The sequence below is a fragment of the Bubalus bubalis genome, chromosome 1, assembly GCF_019923935.1.
Source record: "Bubalus bubalis isolate 160015118507 breed Murrah chromosome 1, NDDB_SH_1, whole genome shotgun sequence".
Taxonomy (NCBI): Eukaryota; Metazoa; Chordata; class Mammalia; order Artiodactyla; family Bovidae; genus Bubalus; species Bubalus bubalis.
This window is the reverse complement of record NC_059157.1, coordinates 97,612,236-97,631,039: the sequence shown is the minus strand read 5'-3', so window position 1 is coordinate 97,631,039 and position 18,804 is coordinate 97,612,236. Positions and strand designations below refer to the sequence as shown.

At 35.8% G+C, this 18,804-nt stretch overlaps 1 protein-coding gene across 21 annotated transcripts in view; it reads right to left on the bottom strand.

Moving 5' to 3' along the window:
* The window catches only part of BBX (BBX high mobility group box domain containing), a 295,350-nt gene that overhangs the window by 146,984 nt on the left and 129,562 nt on the right, over positions 1 to 18,804 (bottom strand). For 17 of the 21 annotated variants that reach the window (XM_025283397.2, XM_025283378.2, XM_025283443.2 and 14 more), the window contains one exon: positions 15,918 to 15,991. The exons of 2 other annotated variants lie outside the window; for them this stretch is intronic. The gene's annotated coding sequence lies outside the window, so the exon portion shown is untranslated. Of the gene's footprint in view, positions 1 to 121; positions 258 to 15,917; positions 15,992 to 18,804 lie in introns of those variants that run through there. 2 more of the 21 variants (XM_025283395.2, XM_025283419.2) reach the window with 1 other exon arrangement.

Here is an 18,804-nt window from a genome sequence, read left to right as displayed (position 1 = left end):
ATGTAAGGCATTTCCAGAACAGCATTTCTACTCTCACTAATCCCAAACATACTACTTCTGTGTCTACACTCTTATGTTATAAATTAATATGACATTTGTACATGTGAATGTAAAAGGATACCTGGACATGTGCAGACTGAGGGTGCTGTCAGGAGCACAAACCCTAAAAGCAGATTCCCAGAGCCTGAATTCCAGCTCTATTTCAATTAGCAGTGTGACCTCAGGCAGATTATTTAATTTCACTGTGTTTCAGTTTCCTCAGGCACAAAATGGGAATAAAGAGAGACACCTATCAGTAGTAATATTTTATGTCTTCAAAGGTATATGAGTTACACAGTTAAGTATATGAGTTTATCAAATCCAGAAAATGTATATTTAAGATTTATGCATTTCAGTGAATGTAAATTTTACATCAAAAGAAAAAAGTTGTACATAAATGCTGAGCTATAGTCAATAATATATATACTGAAGTATTTAGGATATTTGCAGTGATGTCTTTACTTTTTAAATGCATGAAAAATGAACTTATGGATACACAGATTATAGATAATGTAATAAAATAAGTAATAAGTAAAATGTTAATGGCAGAATCTAGGTGGTGAATACAAACATATGCTATTTGTCTCAAGTTTCAAAATAAAATGTTGAAGGAGAAATATAACTGATGTGAAGAATAAATAAGGGAATTAAATATGCAGAAGATTGCCTGACAATCAGCAGTATAGAATAACAATACGTTTAAGCAAATGAAAATTATCTAGTCATCCCAAGTTGGAAGAAAAAAGGAAGAAAGTAATGAGGCACTGGGCACCCAAATTGGAGTGAGCTGTTGCCACCAAGGGTGTTAAAATTCAAATTTCAAATACATCTGTAAACTGCATGGGCCATGTAGAGAACATGGTCTTTGAAAGTCAGAAAGAGCTGACCTGAATCCTGGCTCTATTTTCAATTGGTCAAAAAGCTCACACAATTTATTTAAATGTTCTGAGCATCAGTTTTCTCATAAATGGAAAGAGAGTAAAGATATCTGCATCTATGGGGCCACTGTGACGATTAAACACACACACTTCTACATAAAAAGAGAAATTAGTGCATAAAATGCAAAGAATAACTACTACAGTTCTTTAAAATTATAATCATTATTACTGCTCTTAGGTTGAGTCTTTTATATCCTTACAACTATTCTCTGCAGATGGAAACAAAAGTAACTATGTATTTGATTCTCACCTAGAAATCTCATATGCAGGGGGCCCTACTAATCCAAAAAGCTTTCTATGAGATCTTTATAAAAACAGAAAGCTTTTTTAAAAGTAAAACTGTACTTCTTGTAAAAGAAGAACTGGCAATGACAAGGAATTCATTTATCATCCTTCTATAATTCCAATTACATAATAAATGTAAGCCCCTAAGGATGAGGCAGCATTTAGGAAGTATGTCTGATGATGATATATTAAAGAAAGTAACACTTAGTGTATCTAAGGAAATGATATTAGCATCTGATCTGAAGTATTTTAGGTAACACATTTAAAGAAAAGAATATAAAACTATATTTATAGAAGATGAGCTCTATGTTCCCAGGGAGTGGTTCTGTAAGTCAGTTTATATCCTTCCACGAAGACTGGCTCAACATAGTTTCATCTAAAAATCAAAGCAAGAAAGTGGAAATGAGAGACGGAATATTTGAAACATATATAAATACTTCCTGCCTTGACTACTCTGCAAAAACTGCTTCTCCAAATTTAAATCAAAACCATGTGAGAATGGCTATCACCAAAAAAGTCCACAAATAACAAATGTTGGCGAGGATATAGAGAAAAGGGAACCCTGGTACACTGTTAGTGGGAGTGTAAATTGGTGCAGCCACTACAGGGAACAGCATGAGGGTTCCTCAAAAAACTAAAAATAGAATGACCGTATGCCCCAGCAATTCCTCTTCTGAGTATATATCTCCCCCAAATAAAAACACTAATTTGAAAAGATACTTGCGCCCCAATATTCATAGCAGCATTATTTACAAGAGCTAAGATAACAAAGCAACCCAAGTATCCATGAACAGATGAAATGAATAAAGATGAGGTATATATAGTATGTGTGCAAACACACATACACACACACGGAATATTATTCAGCCATAAAAAAAGAATGAAATTCTGCCAATAATAATAACACAGATGGACCTAGATAGTAGAATGCTTAGTGAAATAAATCAGAGAAAGATAAATATTATTATCACTTATGTGGAATCTAAAAAATAAAGCAAACAAATGAATGTAATAAAACAGAAACATAGATACAGAAAACTAACGGTTACCACGGAGAAGGCAATGGCACCCCACTCCAGTACTCTTGCCTAGAAAATCCCATGGACCGAGGAGCCTGGTGGGCTGCAGGCCATGGGGTCGAGAAGAGTCGGACACGACTGAGCGACTTCACTTTACCTTTTCCCTTTCATGCATTGGAGAAGGAAATGGCAACCCGCTCCAGTGTTCTTGCCTGGAGAATCCCAGGCACGGGGGAGCCTGGTGGGCTGCCATCTACGGGGTAGCACAGAGTCAGACACGACTGAAGCGACTTAGCAGCAGCAGCGGTTACCAACAGGGAGAGGGAAAAGGGAAATGGCAAGAAAGGTAGGTACAAATATTATGTATAAAATAAATAAGCTACAGTAATATATTGTACAGCACTGAGGACATAGCCAATATTTTAAGAAAAATTCAAATAGAGCATAATCTATAAAATGTGTGCATGTGCTCTCAGTCGTGTCTGCGTCTTTGCAATCCCATGGACTGCCAGGCTCTTCTGTCCATGGAATTTTCCAGGCAAGAATACTGGATAAGGTTGCCACTTCCTTCTTTAGGGGATCTACCCGGACACAGGGATCAAACTCAAGTCTCTTGAGTCTCCTGGACTGGCAAGCAGGTTCTTTGAGCCACTGGGGAAGCCCAATGTAAAAAAATATTAAATCATTCGCTGTATAATAAACGCTGTGAATCAACTATACTTTAAAAATAAAATTAATTTTAAAACTACTTTCTCCAAAGGACCCATGGAACACCTAACCCAAACACCTTTTTTTTTTTTTGACAGGAAATAGCATTTATTATGGAGAAGGCAATAAATGCATCAAAAATGAGCCTGGTGGGCTGCAGCCCATGGGGTCGATAGGAGTCGGACACGACTGAGCGACTTTACTTTGACTTTTCACTTTCATGCACTGGAGAAGGAAATGGCAACCCACTCCATTACTCTTGCCTGGAGAATCCCAGGGAAGGGGGAGCCTGGTGGGCTGCCGTCTATGGGGCCGCACAGAGTTGGACACGACTGAAGCGACTTAGCAGCAGCAGCAGCAGCAGCAGCAGCATTTCTTTCTTGAAAACGCCCATCTTCTTTAGCACTATACTCTATTGCTTTTCCCACCACAGACCTGATTGTTTTTCTTTCCTTTATACTTTTCTTAACAAGTAAGTAGGTGTTTTCAAAGGATCTGTCTTAGCCTTATTTTCTACTTTCACCAGTTTTCAAAGTTTCAGCTTTACGACCTCTCTCTTAAGTTATACCTATCTTCAGCTGGAATCTCTTCCAAACTCATAACAAACTCATAAACACATCCTATACATAATCACAGATATTCTCTTTGTGTTTCAAATCCATTCCATCCCATCCCCTCCCACAAATCAGTTTCTATTATTATCTCTCTACCTCCAGTAGTAGTATTGTCTAAACATCTACAACTTATATTAAAAACCTATCTCTGACTTCCTTTTCAACAAGCCCCACTGCTTTCCTTCCCTCTTATGACTCCTCTACACCCCAAGTTCAATCTGGTGCTAAATTCTGCACATTAGTAGTTTGGTTCAAGTGACAAGACAGGGTTTGTATTCTTTGAGAAATTCTTAAGAGTGAAAACTAAATTTACAGTCACTAAAAACAGACAGAAACACACACACATCAATAGTGGCAGGCATCAGACATTTGAGAAAATCTTCATTAAAGCAATCATTAAAAGTGAGTATCTATTAATTTTTGCTTGCAAAATGGGAAAAGACTTATTTGATTTGGTGAGTTGGATACCTCAATCCAAAATATTTTAAGACACATCAAGACAGGGTATAAACCTTCATGTCTCCTACATCATCCTACAATGATCCTATTTACAACTCTCAAACTCTATTAGAAAAACAAATTTCTTTTTGCCTGGGATATGCTAAAGCCCCTCAAACCAAACTTTCCAATGCCTATTTCTTTTCCCTTTCAATCCATCTCATTTATATTGTCTGCTCAGAATTTTTCAGTGGTTTATCTGCCTTAAGAAAAAGAAAAGAAAAAAAGTAAATTCACCCTGACATTCAAGACCCTCTTACATCTAGCTCTGGACGACAATTTCCCATTTTACCCTTACAAACATTCCATTCAAATAGCAAAAGGTGTCTAGGGCATACCTTGAAGATACTGTGGATTTGGATCCAGTCTTCCCGAATACAGAAAATGTCATAATAAAGCAAGTTGCACAAATTCTTCGGTTTCCCAGTGCATAGAAAAGTATGTTTACACTATAGTATAGTCTAGTAAGTGTGCAATAGCATTATCCCTAAAAAAGGTACATGCCTTAATTAAAAAATACTTTATTGCTTAAAAATGCTAACCAATCTCTGAGCCTTCAGTAAGACATAATTTTCTGTAATAGTAACATTAAAGATCACTGATCATTATGAATACAATAAAATGGAAAAGTTTAAAACATTGCAAGAATTACCAAAATGTGACAGACAGATATAAAGTGACAGCTGTTGGGAAAAAAAAAAAAAAGATGGTGATAACGTTACTCAACACAAGGCTGTCTCACCTTCAATTTGCAAAAAATGCAGTATCTGAAAAGTACAATAAACTGAGGTATGCCTGCATTCCCCTTGTCCAGATTCTATATTTATTCCTCTGTGTTGTCTTCCCTGATATCCTACCGGGAATTTAAGATCTTCCTCAGAACTCTTGCTGCTGCTGCTAAGTCGCTTCAGTCGTGTCTGACTCTGTGCGACCCCATAGACGGCAGCCCACCAGGCTCCCCCATCCCTGGGATTCTCCAGGCAAGAACACTGGAGCGGGTTGCCATTTCCTTCTCCAATGCATGGAAGTGAAAAGTGAACGTGAAGTCGCTCAGTCATGTCCGACTCTTAGCGACCCCATGGACTGCAGCCCACCAGACTCCTCTGTCCATGGGATTTCCCAGGCAAGAATACTGGAGTGGTGTGCCATTGCCTTCTCCACTCAGAACTCTTAGTGAGGTTTATTTATCTATCTATATTCTACCTAAATTAGTTTACCTTCTATTATCATAATGTGACCTTCACAATGTGTAACACTTGGAACATAGTAGTTCCAGTAAGTATTTATCAGATAAATAAGAGGAACAGAAAGTATGCTACTTTTACCTTTTAAGTAAAACAATTTTTCTGGTGAGATTACTATAGGCAGTTCAGGTTCTAAAAAAGGAATACAAGAGCTAGAAAAAGAGTGCAAACACTCTTCATTCTTATATGGGAGCCAGAAAAGTTTAGAATGATATACAGTATACTAATAGTTGAAAAAGTACATAATTCAAGTCTATAAAATCCATAGTTATGTTTAGAAAATGCACCTATTTGACTAGGAAAGGGTAAAATTGCTATAAAAAAGACCACACAAATATCCTAATACAAACATGTTAACTTACAGAGAAGCTTTTTGAAGGAACCAAAGTATTTTCATAGATAGTCCTAAATTATCTTCAAAATCAGTTGAGATATACTAATTATAGAGATAATAAAAATAAATAAATAAAAGTTACTAGGGACAAAGAACAAAACTGTAATGCTTCACGCTCATGAAAATTACTAGAAATAAAAATACTTTCTTGTCTTGGATCAATTAATTGTGAAATGCTAAGCCAATGACCTAAAATGAAGGAGAATCTTGCTTCTCTAGTTTATGGATAAACTAGTAGAATAAGGGCATAATGAGGTCACAGCTGTTTAGAATTTTTTTAATTTTTTAGCTAGGTTGCAATAATAAATTTACAAAAATAGCTCTCATACTTAAAATTTCATTAAGAATTCATAATACAGCTCTTTGTTTTATTAAAATAATTATAATCTTTGAAGAAAATTGTGTAGATTATAAAAATGTACTTTTACACTTAAATAATTTACTTTTTGTTTGAGGTGATAATTTTGTTAATACCAACACTGCATGAGGGGATAATATTCTTAAAATAACTATACCTCACTGAATGATAGATGACTTATCTCCTAATACTTTCATATACTTGAGCTTTGATTACACTTTAATAAAACTGCAAAATTAAATTGGGCAAAGTAAAAATAAACATCTATTATGATGGTATAGGAGATATTTTAAGGTATTTAACAATACAAAGAGTAAATGTTATTCTTTAATGACTTAAAACCAATCCTATACTCAATAAAGACTTCATATAATAAAGTGCAACGCAGTGAAGACATTTCTCTCGCTGTGAATAGAGATAATAACATGCTTGAAATTCCATTTCAAGTAACAGTTAAAGCAGTAAAAAAAGTCAAATATCACTTTGACCTACTGTCCATTGTGAGAACAAGCACATTTTCTTAGCAGCCCTGCCCTGTTCCGGGTTTGGCAGTGTACCTCCAGCACTTTTAATCTTCGTAAGAACCTTACACGGACCATATTCACCCCGTTTCACAGATGAAGAGAAGTAACTTTCCCACAGTACAATCAGTAATCAACTGAGCTGAATTTAGTCTTGTGTACAGTCCATCTGACTCCAGAGCCCATGCTTCCGAGGCCAAATTACAGCTGAAAAAAGTGATCCATTTAAATTTGTCTTCTATAAGGGAATCTTTAAGTTTCTACCTATCCTACCTGTCATATTAATCTCCAGGAAGCAAGAATGAGTATTAGGCAGTTGACAACCTGGCAGCAAGAATCTTTATAAGCAATGGGAAGTAAAAGTTCTAAAATATTTTTTTTCCACAGGCACATTATAAATTCTAACGCATGAAATATTTTATTATAAAAGGAATAATGGGTTAAAAAAATTCTATGACTGATGATTAGTTCAAAATTAATAAAGAGAAACATAACTGGCACACCTTTACCATCAACAAGATAGATTTATGTTATGTCAGCAATAAAGAAAACCAATACCCATTATCTTAACAGGAAAAACTTTCAAACCTGAAAACTATCATTCCTTTAAGTATTTATGTTACTAAATGGACTGAAAGATGAGCTGTGTGTGTGTGAGTGCTAAGTCGCTTTAGTTATGTCTGGCTCTTTGCAACCCCATGGACTGTAGTAGGCCAGGCTCCTCTGTCCATGGGATTCTCCAGGCAAGAATACTGGAGTGGGTAGTGGGTTGCCATGCCCTCCTCCAGGGGATCTTCCCAGCCCAGGGATTGAACCTGCATTGCAGGCTGATTCTATACTGCGGAGACACCAGGGAAGCCCAGGAGATGAGCTGTAAGTGTCAGCAAATGGCAGAACAAAATGACTGACAGAGGAAGAGGTTTGTATGTAAACAGGGGATGGACACTGGCTGCTAATCTCACACTTTCCTCTATTGTCTCTTTATATAATACCCCTATTTGATGAACAGGCATCTCTAACAATACTGAAAGCACAGCAGGTATTCACAAACTATATTAAGCGCATGATTCAGAGAATCAGTTCGGGCCATCTGGGTGGTGCCTGAGGGCTTACCCTTCTCTGCACATGGATACATCTCACATTTTGCGGGTTTCATTCTCTCTAATTTAGTAATTAGTATGGCATAACTGGACAAGGCAATGGCACCCCACTCCAGTACTCTTGCCTGGAAAATCCCATGGACGGAGAAGCCTGGTAGGCTGCAGTCCATGGGGTCGCTAGGAGTGGGACACGACTGAGCGACTTCACTTTCCCTTTTCACTTTCATGCATTGGAGAAGGAAATGGCAAACCCGTTCCAGTGTTCTTGCCTGGAGAATCCCAGGGACGGCGGAGCCTGGTGGGCTGCCGTCTATGGGGTCGCACAGAGTCAGACATGACTGAAGTGACTTAGCAGCAGTAGCAGTATGGCATAACTGAAAATGCTTGGGACTGTGTTCACCAGTTAAATGGCATCTTATTATTTAAGCCTTGTTCAGAAGCCAGTTCCTCCCCATCTAACTGACCTTTCCAGAAACCTGTACACCGTTTATGCCTGTGGTAACTCAACAGCTTAAAACATTACATTCCTGAAGTGGAATACTTTTGCCTCAAAGAGACACTTGATAATAAATGGCCTTACAATAAATGTTAAGGAAACACTGAAATAACTACATAACTCATCTGCTTTTTAAGAACAGCAATATAACCATGTCAGAGGCAGAACAACTGAAAATCAAGATTACAAAAGTTTATAAAATCAAAACACACATACACATATACACACAAACCAAAACACAATGTTCTTCTCTAACATCTTTATAAATTTGAATATAGAAATATCCTAAAAATAGTACCCCCTCCCCCAGAATAAAACATCTAAATGTGGACTTAAGTCAACCTTTCTATTACATATTAACTAAATACAAGTACCATACAGCATCTCTTGTGACCCAGCCGGAACCAATTTGCCTTCCTTGTATCTCAGAACCTTCACATGCACTCCACTCAAAAGGTCACTGGTATAGTGTTAGGAAAGTACTTGGCAGAAGGCTTACAAGTCTTAATAAACTCTTGCTGACTCAATGTACCCTATGAACAATACAACAGGTACCCAGAAATTATTCTGCTGCTCATTTTAAGTTCTTAAGCTCACTAACATTTATTGATTATAGGACTAACTGCAACTTAAAGACTTATTTATGAGGAACACTCCTCCCCCTGAACTAACACTTGGAAGAATAACTATCTCCAAGTAGACCTGGGGATGCTTATTAATATCAATATCAATGGAATATACAATTAATAAAATGTGAACTCTTGTATTACTAATTCACCAAATATTTACTAAGCAAGTTCCATGTGCTGGAAACCATTCCTAGGTTTGGGGGATACAGCCCAAAACAAAACAGACCCTCTAATGTAAACTTAAGGCTTTAAGTTTCCTGAAGAAGTTACCTGAAAAAATTACATGTATTCACTCATATATATTTACACTTATCTGTGTATGCACAGAATACTCAGTAAAAATAGTTATGTATTTTACATTAATATGCATGGAAATTCTGAGAGCAATGTTATGAGAAATTTCACCCCATTAGATCCATTTAGATCTAGAAAAACATGACTACACTAAAACCTTTTGACAGTATGGATTACAACAAACTGTGGAAAATTCTTAAAAGAGACAGGAATACCAGACTACTTGACTTGCTGTCTGAGAAATGTGTATGCAGGTCAAGAAGCAACAGTAAGAACTGGACCTGGACCAACACACTGGTTCAAAATTCAGAAAGGAGTACATCAGGCTGCATATTGTCACCCTGCTTACTTAACTTATATGCAGAGTACATCATGCAAAATTCTAGTCTGGATGAATCACAAGCTGGAATCAAGATTGCCAGGAGAAATATCAATAACCTTAGACATGCAGATGACATCATTCTAATGGTAGAAAGCCAAGAGAACGAAAGAGTCTCTTGATGAAGGTGAAAGAGAGTGAAAAAGCTGGCTTAAAACTCAACATTCAAAAAACTAAGATCATGGCATCTGGCCCCATCACTTCATGGCAAATAGATGGGGAAAAAGTGGAAATAGTGATAGACTTTATTTTCTTGGGCTCTAAAATCACTGCAGATGGTGACTGCAGCCATGAAATTAAAAGATGCTTTCTCCTTGGAAGAAAAGCTATGATAAACTAGACAGCGTATTAAAAAGCAGAGACATTACTTTGCCAACAAAGGTCCGTCTAGTCAAAGCTATGGTTTTTCCAGTAGTCACACAGGATGTAAGAGCTGGACCATTAAGAAGGCTGAGCGCCAAAGAGATGATGCTTTTGAACTGAAGTGCTGGACAAGACTCTTGAGAGTCCCTTGGACAGCAAGGAGATCAAACCAGTCAATCCTAAAGGAAATCAACCCTGAATATTCATTGGAAGGAGTGCTGCTGAAGCTGAAGCTCCAATACTTTGGCCATCTGATGTGAAGCGCCAACTCCTGGGAAAAGACCCTGATGCTGGGAAAGACTGAAGGCAGGAGAAGGGGACCACAGAGGATGCAAAGAGTCAGACGTGACCGAGCAACTGAACAACAACAGCAAGATTCATTTATTTTCCTGGAGAAACACAATTCTCTGTAATAGAGATCAAAGGGAATATGGACTTCAGTATAAAAATAATTTATCTACCTTTCAGAGTAGTAATAATGGATGAAGTGGTCATGTCTCAATTTATTTGTATTGTCCTTAACTAGTAAATTTAATAATCAGTAGACTGAGCCTATGCAAAAGAAATATAGTGCTAAAATTTATTACATATAAGGCTTAAGTTTGAGTCATCTGTATATAGCTTTAGAGGGAAATCAAAATCAAAAGTAAATAATAACTTTCAACCAATTAACTGCAATCCACAAAAGTATATCAGTCCTGAAGAGCTTATCTTCTAGTCTGTAAACACACAAGGTGAATCAATTTAAAGTTATTATTATACAAAGAGAGTCTCAAAGGTTTGTTTCCTTATGGTATATTTTCTCTGTTCAGATAGGCATCAAATCATAAGACACTCAAATTATTCTAGTGACACAGAGCACTCTTTTTTTTTTAAGTTCAAAAGTAGAACTAAGAGTTAAATTGAGCCTTCATCAATATGATTACTAATCCCAAACACTCATCAACTGAAAGTTCCTCCTATGTACTAGAAAGAGGTACTACAGAGATGTTCAAAGAATTGCATTTAGACTATTACTTGAGAAATTCAATGATTACCTAACCTAAGAGCTAATATCAGAGGAAAGGAGGAAAAGGAAGAGGATGAAAAAAGGAGATTAAAAAAAAGAAAGAGAGGGAGGCAGGAAAATTAACAGTGAGAATAGGAGATTTAGGACTCTGTTGTGGCTTTTGCTGGCTTTATTTCAAATGCAGAATATTTTCTTTCTGTTTTCCAGAACCTTTAAGACTATGCTATTTTCCTGCTAAATAAAGTAAAAGAATATAGCCATGAAATATATGAATTGGCTTGATTATAGTAAGCAGAAACATGTATCTCAAAAAGTTAAATGTCTTCTTCTTTGACCTAATTTTCAAATACATTCCATATCAAGTCAACAATGAATACACATGGAAATCAATTTTTACAATGATGCTATTCCTCCATCATACAAAACACTCTGATTTTCATGTTCTTTGATTTGATTCCTTCCCTTGAAAGACATTCTTTTTTAATGCACAGTGACTTCAAAGTGGAAGAAATATGAATTTAGTAATTTCAAATGTCTCCCATTCCAAAGATTCAAAGGTAATTTTTAGAATCTTAGATGATACAGTAAACCGGATCTTCTTGTTTATAGATTAAATAACACAGAATTTTTTTTTAACATTCTCTTCTCTCTTTGGCACAGAAAAAACAAACACCTCTGGTACGAACTGAATTGGCTGCCCTCAAATTTGTATAATGAAACCTCAAAACCCAGTGCAATTGTACTTGGAGACAGACCCTAGAAGTAGGTAAAAGTTAAGTAAGGTCAGTAGGGTGGGGCCATTATCTGATAGAACTGGTGTCCTTATAAGAAGGGGGAAGAGGCCAGAGCACACTTTCTTCACAGGCACAGAGAAAAGGTCATGTGAGAGCACAGCAAGAAGGCAACTGTCCAAAAGCCAGGAAGAGAAACCATACCAGAAACAGAACCTGTCAGCACCTTGACCATGGACTATAAGCCTTCAGAACTGTAAAAAAAAATCTATTGTTTAAGTCGCCCAGTCTGTGGTATTTTGTTACGGCTGCTCAAGCAGATTATATAGTCTCTAAAAATGAAAATATTCTATTTTTGAAATAGTTTCACTCTATCAATGATCCAGCTGGTAGTTGTTACAATGATGATTCATTTATAAAGAGAAAGACGGGACAATTTGAAAAATAATTACCCCAAATTACTTATATGTATCTCTGTGTTATTCCAAATTAAATTGTCATTTAGAAATAACATAAAGCTTTGATCCCTAAGAGATATCCTCTGCTGTCCTGATTCTGAGTGTGAGGGGACAATGCCAACAGAGAAGTCATCGAAGGAATTTAAATAATTTCAGCTTCACTGGGAAACAGCAGCATAGAAATCTTGAAGTAGAAATGCTGACTCTTTTGAAACCAAACAGCATTTGCTCTACATGCTGAAGAAAATTTCTGTGGCACTCTCTCTTGTTCTTATACCATGTGAGATTATAAAAAATTGTTTTTCTTTGATGCCAATCTTAAAATTCAGAGGCGAGGCCATACATCCACATTTGGCAATCACTCTGTTAGGACTTCTATGTTCTCAGTGGCAAGAACTGATTTATTAGTTCACAGGGTGACTAGTACTTCCACAGGATTCACCTTTTCAGATGAGGATAAAGCCACTTTTATTTTTCAATAAATCTGTAGGATACTTATAGATTAAGGACAATTTTTTAAAACTCTTGGAAGTGTGTGTTTAAATATAAATATGCAAACATAGTTTATACATACATATACTGTAATAACAGTATATTATAGTGCATCCATGATTATTGAACTGTGATCACGTTTCTTAACTACCATTTCATGAGAGCATCCCATGTGCCAGGCACTGTATCAGGCACTCAACTTAATTCCCTCATTTCATTATCAGCACTCCATGAGGTAGAGATCATTATCCAATACTAAGATGAGAAAACAAAATTTCACAGAGGTTAAATAATCACCCAAATTCTTTCAACTTAAAAGCTCCAGAATTAAGATTTATGCCTAAGTTTCTCTGAATTCACAGATTTCTAAGAGTGTTCCTTTCCCCAATCTTAAAGAACTATAAACTTACAAACAAAGCACTGCTTATAGTATAATCCTCAATATTTAAATCATCTTAATTCACACAGATGTGGTCGCAACATTTTATAAAACTTGTGAGATTAATCATAACACTAGCTGAGGAGTTCATTATGACTATCAATTTTCTACAAAGTATAGGACAGAGTAACGCAATCACTGTATAGTGAATACAACCTCGGGGTACATTAGAAAACTCGTGTACATTAGAAAACCTTATAGTATGTGTATTCTTTCTCTCCAGAATCATTCCTGAAATTGACTTTAAGTAGAAGCACTTGATTACCATTACATGGTAAAATAAGTATGCTACTACTGGTAAAAAAAAAAAAAAAAAAAAAAAAAAAAACCCTACCCATTCTCTTATGCTCTTCCTCTATATCCAATTGGATATCTGTCAAAATTCCTGAAACCCAGTAAATATAGGGAAGAATTTATTATGAGGATCATTATTTCCCTTCTCAAACTGTATTCAAACCACCGAGGGTCCAGTATGAAGTAATTTTCTTTCATTTTAAAGCCAACTTATAAAACAAGAATGTAAGCTTAATATAGGGTGTATTTCCACTTATTGCATAGTGTAAAAGTGATAACGTTCAAAACTTATGGAAACTCTTGAAATGAATGAACTCCTCATTCCCTAAAACTTGTTCACAGATAGGTTTCAAAGTTCAATATGTTCCATGTATCACATAGAAGTTTCACAAATAATTTTCCACGTTGAACAGATTAATTTTTACAGGACTTCTGGAAGCTTAACATACAAGGTGCATTCTGTCTGTCTAGAAAAGCCCGAGATAGGATTATCCAAATATTACCCTTAAAATAGGCATTGTGCCTCCCTATCAGCATTCCCCTACACCACTCCTCTTAAGAAGCCACTCCTATCCATGACATGAGCTGGCCATGTGACATGCTTTAGCCAATGAAATGTTAAGAGGTAGTGACATACACGGCCTCTAAACAGCAATTCAAAGAGCCCAGAATGCCTGACTCCTTCTGCCACAAGACTTGTGCATCCCAGAGAGGCTGTCCTTCAGCTCTGGTCCAGGAATGAAGAGGACATGGAGCAGAGTGGCAACAGATTCATCAGGAACACGAACATGAGTGATAAAGAAACTTTTATTGCTATAAAACACTAAGATTTAGGGACTCTGTTTAATTAAACAAAGCTTTCCCTAAGCTGACTAAAACAGCATTATTTCCCAGATTTATTGAACCCTGGGAACCATTTTGCTAGGTAACATTTTCCAAGATTTGTTTCCTAAATTACTCTTGATTTTGAATGGCATATTTTCTACTAGTTAATGCTGTACTTATGATGAACATATATGTATACTAGAAGTATAAAGTGTCAGTTTTCTTAAATTTTATCAGCATTTTCTGTCAGTATCTGTTTACAATCAATAAAAATACTTTACTGATGCAATCTAATTAACATTCAGAGATCAAAGATCAGATGGCTACTTAAGTCAAGACTGCCCATACAATGGCATATTAATGATTTAGTTCTCTGAATAAGTAATATAAAAGGTCCTGCTTTATTTTCTATATATATATATTCATATTTAGAAAACTCAGAATATTGCCACAAATTTAATTTTCTTTAAATCTCACTATTAGAATTAGTAATTGAGAACATATTTGAAATTACAGAATAGATATTCAAATTTTCTGTAGTCTATTCTGCTGACCCAGTAAAACCACAGTCAATGGTATCCTAACTGCCATTCATAAATCCAGAATTTGTATTTCTGACTTATTATGCCTTAAAGGATAGTACAGAAAGGAAGAGAAATAACTAAATCTCAGTCTTCTCACTGGCAATAAGATTTTGTTGGTGTTTCAATATCCAAGTAAACACACTTACAAGTTAATGGCATTTATTTTTACAATGCAAACAATCCTAGACTGTAACATTCAGAAGAATGGTTCAGAGGCCTTATCATATCATAAAATCATAAAAGCAACATTCAGTCATATATTTACTAAAACAAAAAAATACAGATTTTCTAGACAGACCTAACAGGTTATCAAAAATACTTAAGAAGAGAAAAAAGATTTAAGTTTACCATGAATTGAAAATTTGAAGAATAAGTGCATGTTCTGAAAATTGCAACTAAGCAATATTTACTATTTTTGTTCATTTTATGTCATATTCCTTGGTCTTATAAATCATCAGTTCACCATAAAGTATTCAAACATCAGTAAACCAATCACACGTTTGTATTCCCAGACTGAGAAAACTCTATGCATTTAAGTAATCATTATTAAAATTAATCCTAAAATATTCCAAAGAAAGCAGTTTTGAATACAACTTATGTACAAAAGGACAGAATTATAGTATGTGAGTTTCAAAGTTTGATATAATTTGCCACATGCATATATTTTAAAATCTCAACTTTTTCTTCATTGTGTGGTTTTCATATTCAAAATAGTTTTATGGTACTGCTACACCTGCTTCTATTATTTTTAATAGTTTTTTTTTAAGCTCCCATAATGCTTTTTGATACTGATTCACTTTTCATTTAATGCCAAAGGCAATACAAAAAGCTTTGAGGGAACAAACCAATGTAATATTTACTAAGACATGTATTCTCTAGATAACTGGGGACTTCAATAAATTGACTTTTTACCAATAGCCCATTACACTGGAGAAACAAGCCAGGGATTCTGAAATAGTTAATTTTAAAAAATTAATTACTTTAAAGGAAAATTTAACTTACTTGATAATAGAGACTACATGTCACTTTTAAAATACTAATAAAATTGACAAGTAAAAATACAAAATTATCACACTTCCCTGATCAATACGGAAGGTGAATCCATCAGATGAGAAAAAGTTGAGACCAGCTCTGATACCACATAGCTCTTGACTGCTTCACTGCTTCCAAGTAAGTAAGTAAGATGCACCATGGGGCTGCTCTTACCGGTCAAGTCAAGACTTTCCATTGTGATGTCAATGGAACATCAGAACTTCCAACTTCTGTGATGCAGCAGGATTCTGTGAAGGACCCATAGCAAAGTGATTAAAATGGTGAGTCAGGAAGCCCTTTCCAACTACACTGACACTTAAGTCTCCTTTAGCAAAATCATCCCTAAATAAGATGTATTAACAGCCAACCAATCAAAATCGGGAAAATGATTAAACATCCCTGGACTAACACTACTGAGGAAAAAAAGACCTAAAGTATTTATTGTCAACTTTAATTTAACAAAAAGATGATTACTAAAATTACTCAATGGGAATTCTGAGGCCAAGGTTACAGAGACAAAGAATTACAGGCAATTACTTCTTAGTTTGCTGACTAAATTCAGGTATAGAGTTACAGGCAAATCCTCTGGAAAAACATGGAATTAAAATGAAATCCTGACTAAAGTCAAGTTATTTGAAATGACTGGTTCAACCAAACCAGTTAAAGCTTAACCACAATTAAGCTATGGTTCAGATGCTTATATTTTATCTTTTAAAGATGAGTGAAGCCAAGATAGTTCTTTTATTAAGGGGTGGGGGAACACATACAAATAGAGAAAAGCTGTTATAAATTACTTTCTAACTACATATGATGAAATAAAAGAGGATTGAAATCAAGTGTACAAATTAAACAAAACTTTATATTAAGACTGCAAATATAGACATATACCTAAATTATAATTGTTTGTGAATTTTTCTATTTTTAATGTTTCCAATTTATTTATTTTTTAATTAGTTTATTTATTTTAATTGGAGGCTAATTACTTTACAATATTGTAGTGGTTTTTGCCATACATTGACATGAATCAGCCATGGGAATACATGTGTTCCCCATCTCGAAACCCCCTCCCACCTCTCTCCCCATCCCATCTCTCAGGGTCATCCCAGTGCAATGGCCCCGAGTGCCCTGCTCATCCATCAAACCTGGGCTGGCGATCTATTTCACATATAGTACTATACATGTTTCAATGCTATTCTCTCAAATCATTCCACGCTCGCCTTCTCCCACAGAGTCCAAAAGTCTGTGTCTCTTTTGCTGTCTCGCACATAGGGTCATCATTAATACAGACATATATCTAAATTATAATTTTTTTTAATTAAGCTATTTCAGTTTCTATGTGAGACACATTCATTTAGTTTCTCAAGTGCTTCATAAGGTAATACTAAATCACACTCAACTAAGAGATAATTTCCTACTCCCTTGTGTATTATGACAATATATTTCTTTACAATCTGTAGGCTACAACATACTTCGGAAACTGGGTATCACTTACTAGCTTATTGCTTGATCAATACTGTTAGTCATTTTATGTGTTAGCTAAAATTTTTTTTCAGCTACTACAACATGGAAGAACTCGCTCTTATACATTAAATATCAAAAATGTGTAATGATTCATTTGAGTAATCCTAACTAGATGTAGATAATTCAGTTGTCACCCAATGCTACAGAAGAAAATAATAACCAGAAGAATAAAATATTAAATGGTGTTACATGGCTTCTCACAAGATACTATTCATTTATCCACATTTTTTAGAACAAGGGTATGGATGAAAGAAGAAATCCAGATCTCTGAAGAAAATTAAAGGGACACATGAATACTTTCAAATTAAATGCTTATGTTGTTACGAAGGAAGCATACAATTCCAAAAACTGATTAAATAAATGGTATAAAAGTCTCTCCTTAGAAACACAAGCTGGAATCAAGACTGCTGGGAGAAATATCAATAACCTCAGATATGCAGATGACACCACCCTTATGGCAGAAAGTGAAGAGGAACTCAAAAGCCTCTTGATGAAAGTGAAAGTGGAGAGTGAAAAAGTTGGCTTAAAGCTCAACATTCAGAAAACGAAGATCATGGCATCTGGTCCCATCACTTCATGGGAAATAGATGGGGAAACAGTGGAAACAGTGTCAGACTTTATTTTGGGGGGCTGCAAAATTACTGCAGATGGTGACTGCAGCCATGAAATTAAAAGACGCTTACTCCTTGGAAGGAAAGTTATGACCAACCTAAATAGCATATTCAAAAGCAGAGACATTACTTTGCCAACAAAGGTTCGTCTAGTCAAGGCTATGGTTTTTCCTGTGGTCATGTATGGATGTGAGAGTTGGACTGTGAAGAAGGCTGAGCGCCAAAGAATTGATGCCTTTGAACTGTGGTGTTGGAGAAGACTCTTGAGAGTCCCTTGGACTGCAAGGAGATCCAACCAGTCCATTCTGAAGGAGATCAGCCCTGGGATTTCTTTGGAAGGAATGGATGCTAAAGCTGAAACTCCAGTACTTTGGCCACCTCATGTGAAGAGTTGACTCATTGGAAAAGACTCTGATGCTGGGAGGGATTGGGGGCAGGAGGAGAAGGGGACGGCAGAGGATGAGATGGCTGGATGGCATCACTGACTCAATGGACGTGAGTCTGGGTGAACTCCGGGAGTTGGTGATGGACAGGGAGGCCTGGCGTGCTGCAATTCATGGGGTCACAGAGAGTCGGACACGACTGAGCGACTGAACTGAACTGAGACAGTTAACATTAAAACTGCTATTTTAAGAAAATGACATACACTATCTCATATATTTATGTCCATGCTTTTTCTTCATATAAATTTATAAAAGCCACTATCAAGAACCATTAAAAGAAAAATTATGAAATAGGTAAAAATCATGAATATCTATAAATAACTATCAAGTAAATAAACTGGTATAAACTTTTAAAAAATGAATTTAATTCATACTGCCACAATTGGGAGAGATGACACCACTCTTATGGCAGAAAGCGAAGAACTAAAGAGCCTGTTGATGAAAGTGAAAGAGGAGAGTGAAAAAGCTGACTTAAAACTCAACATT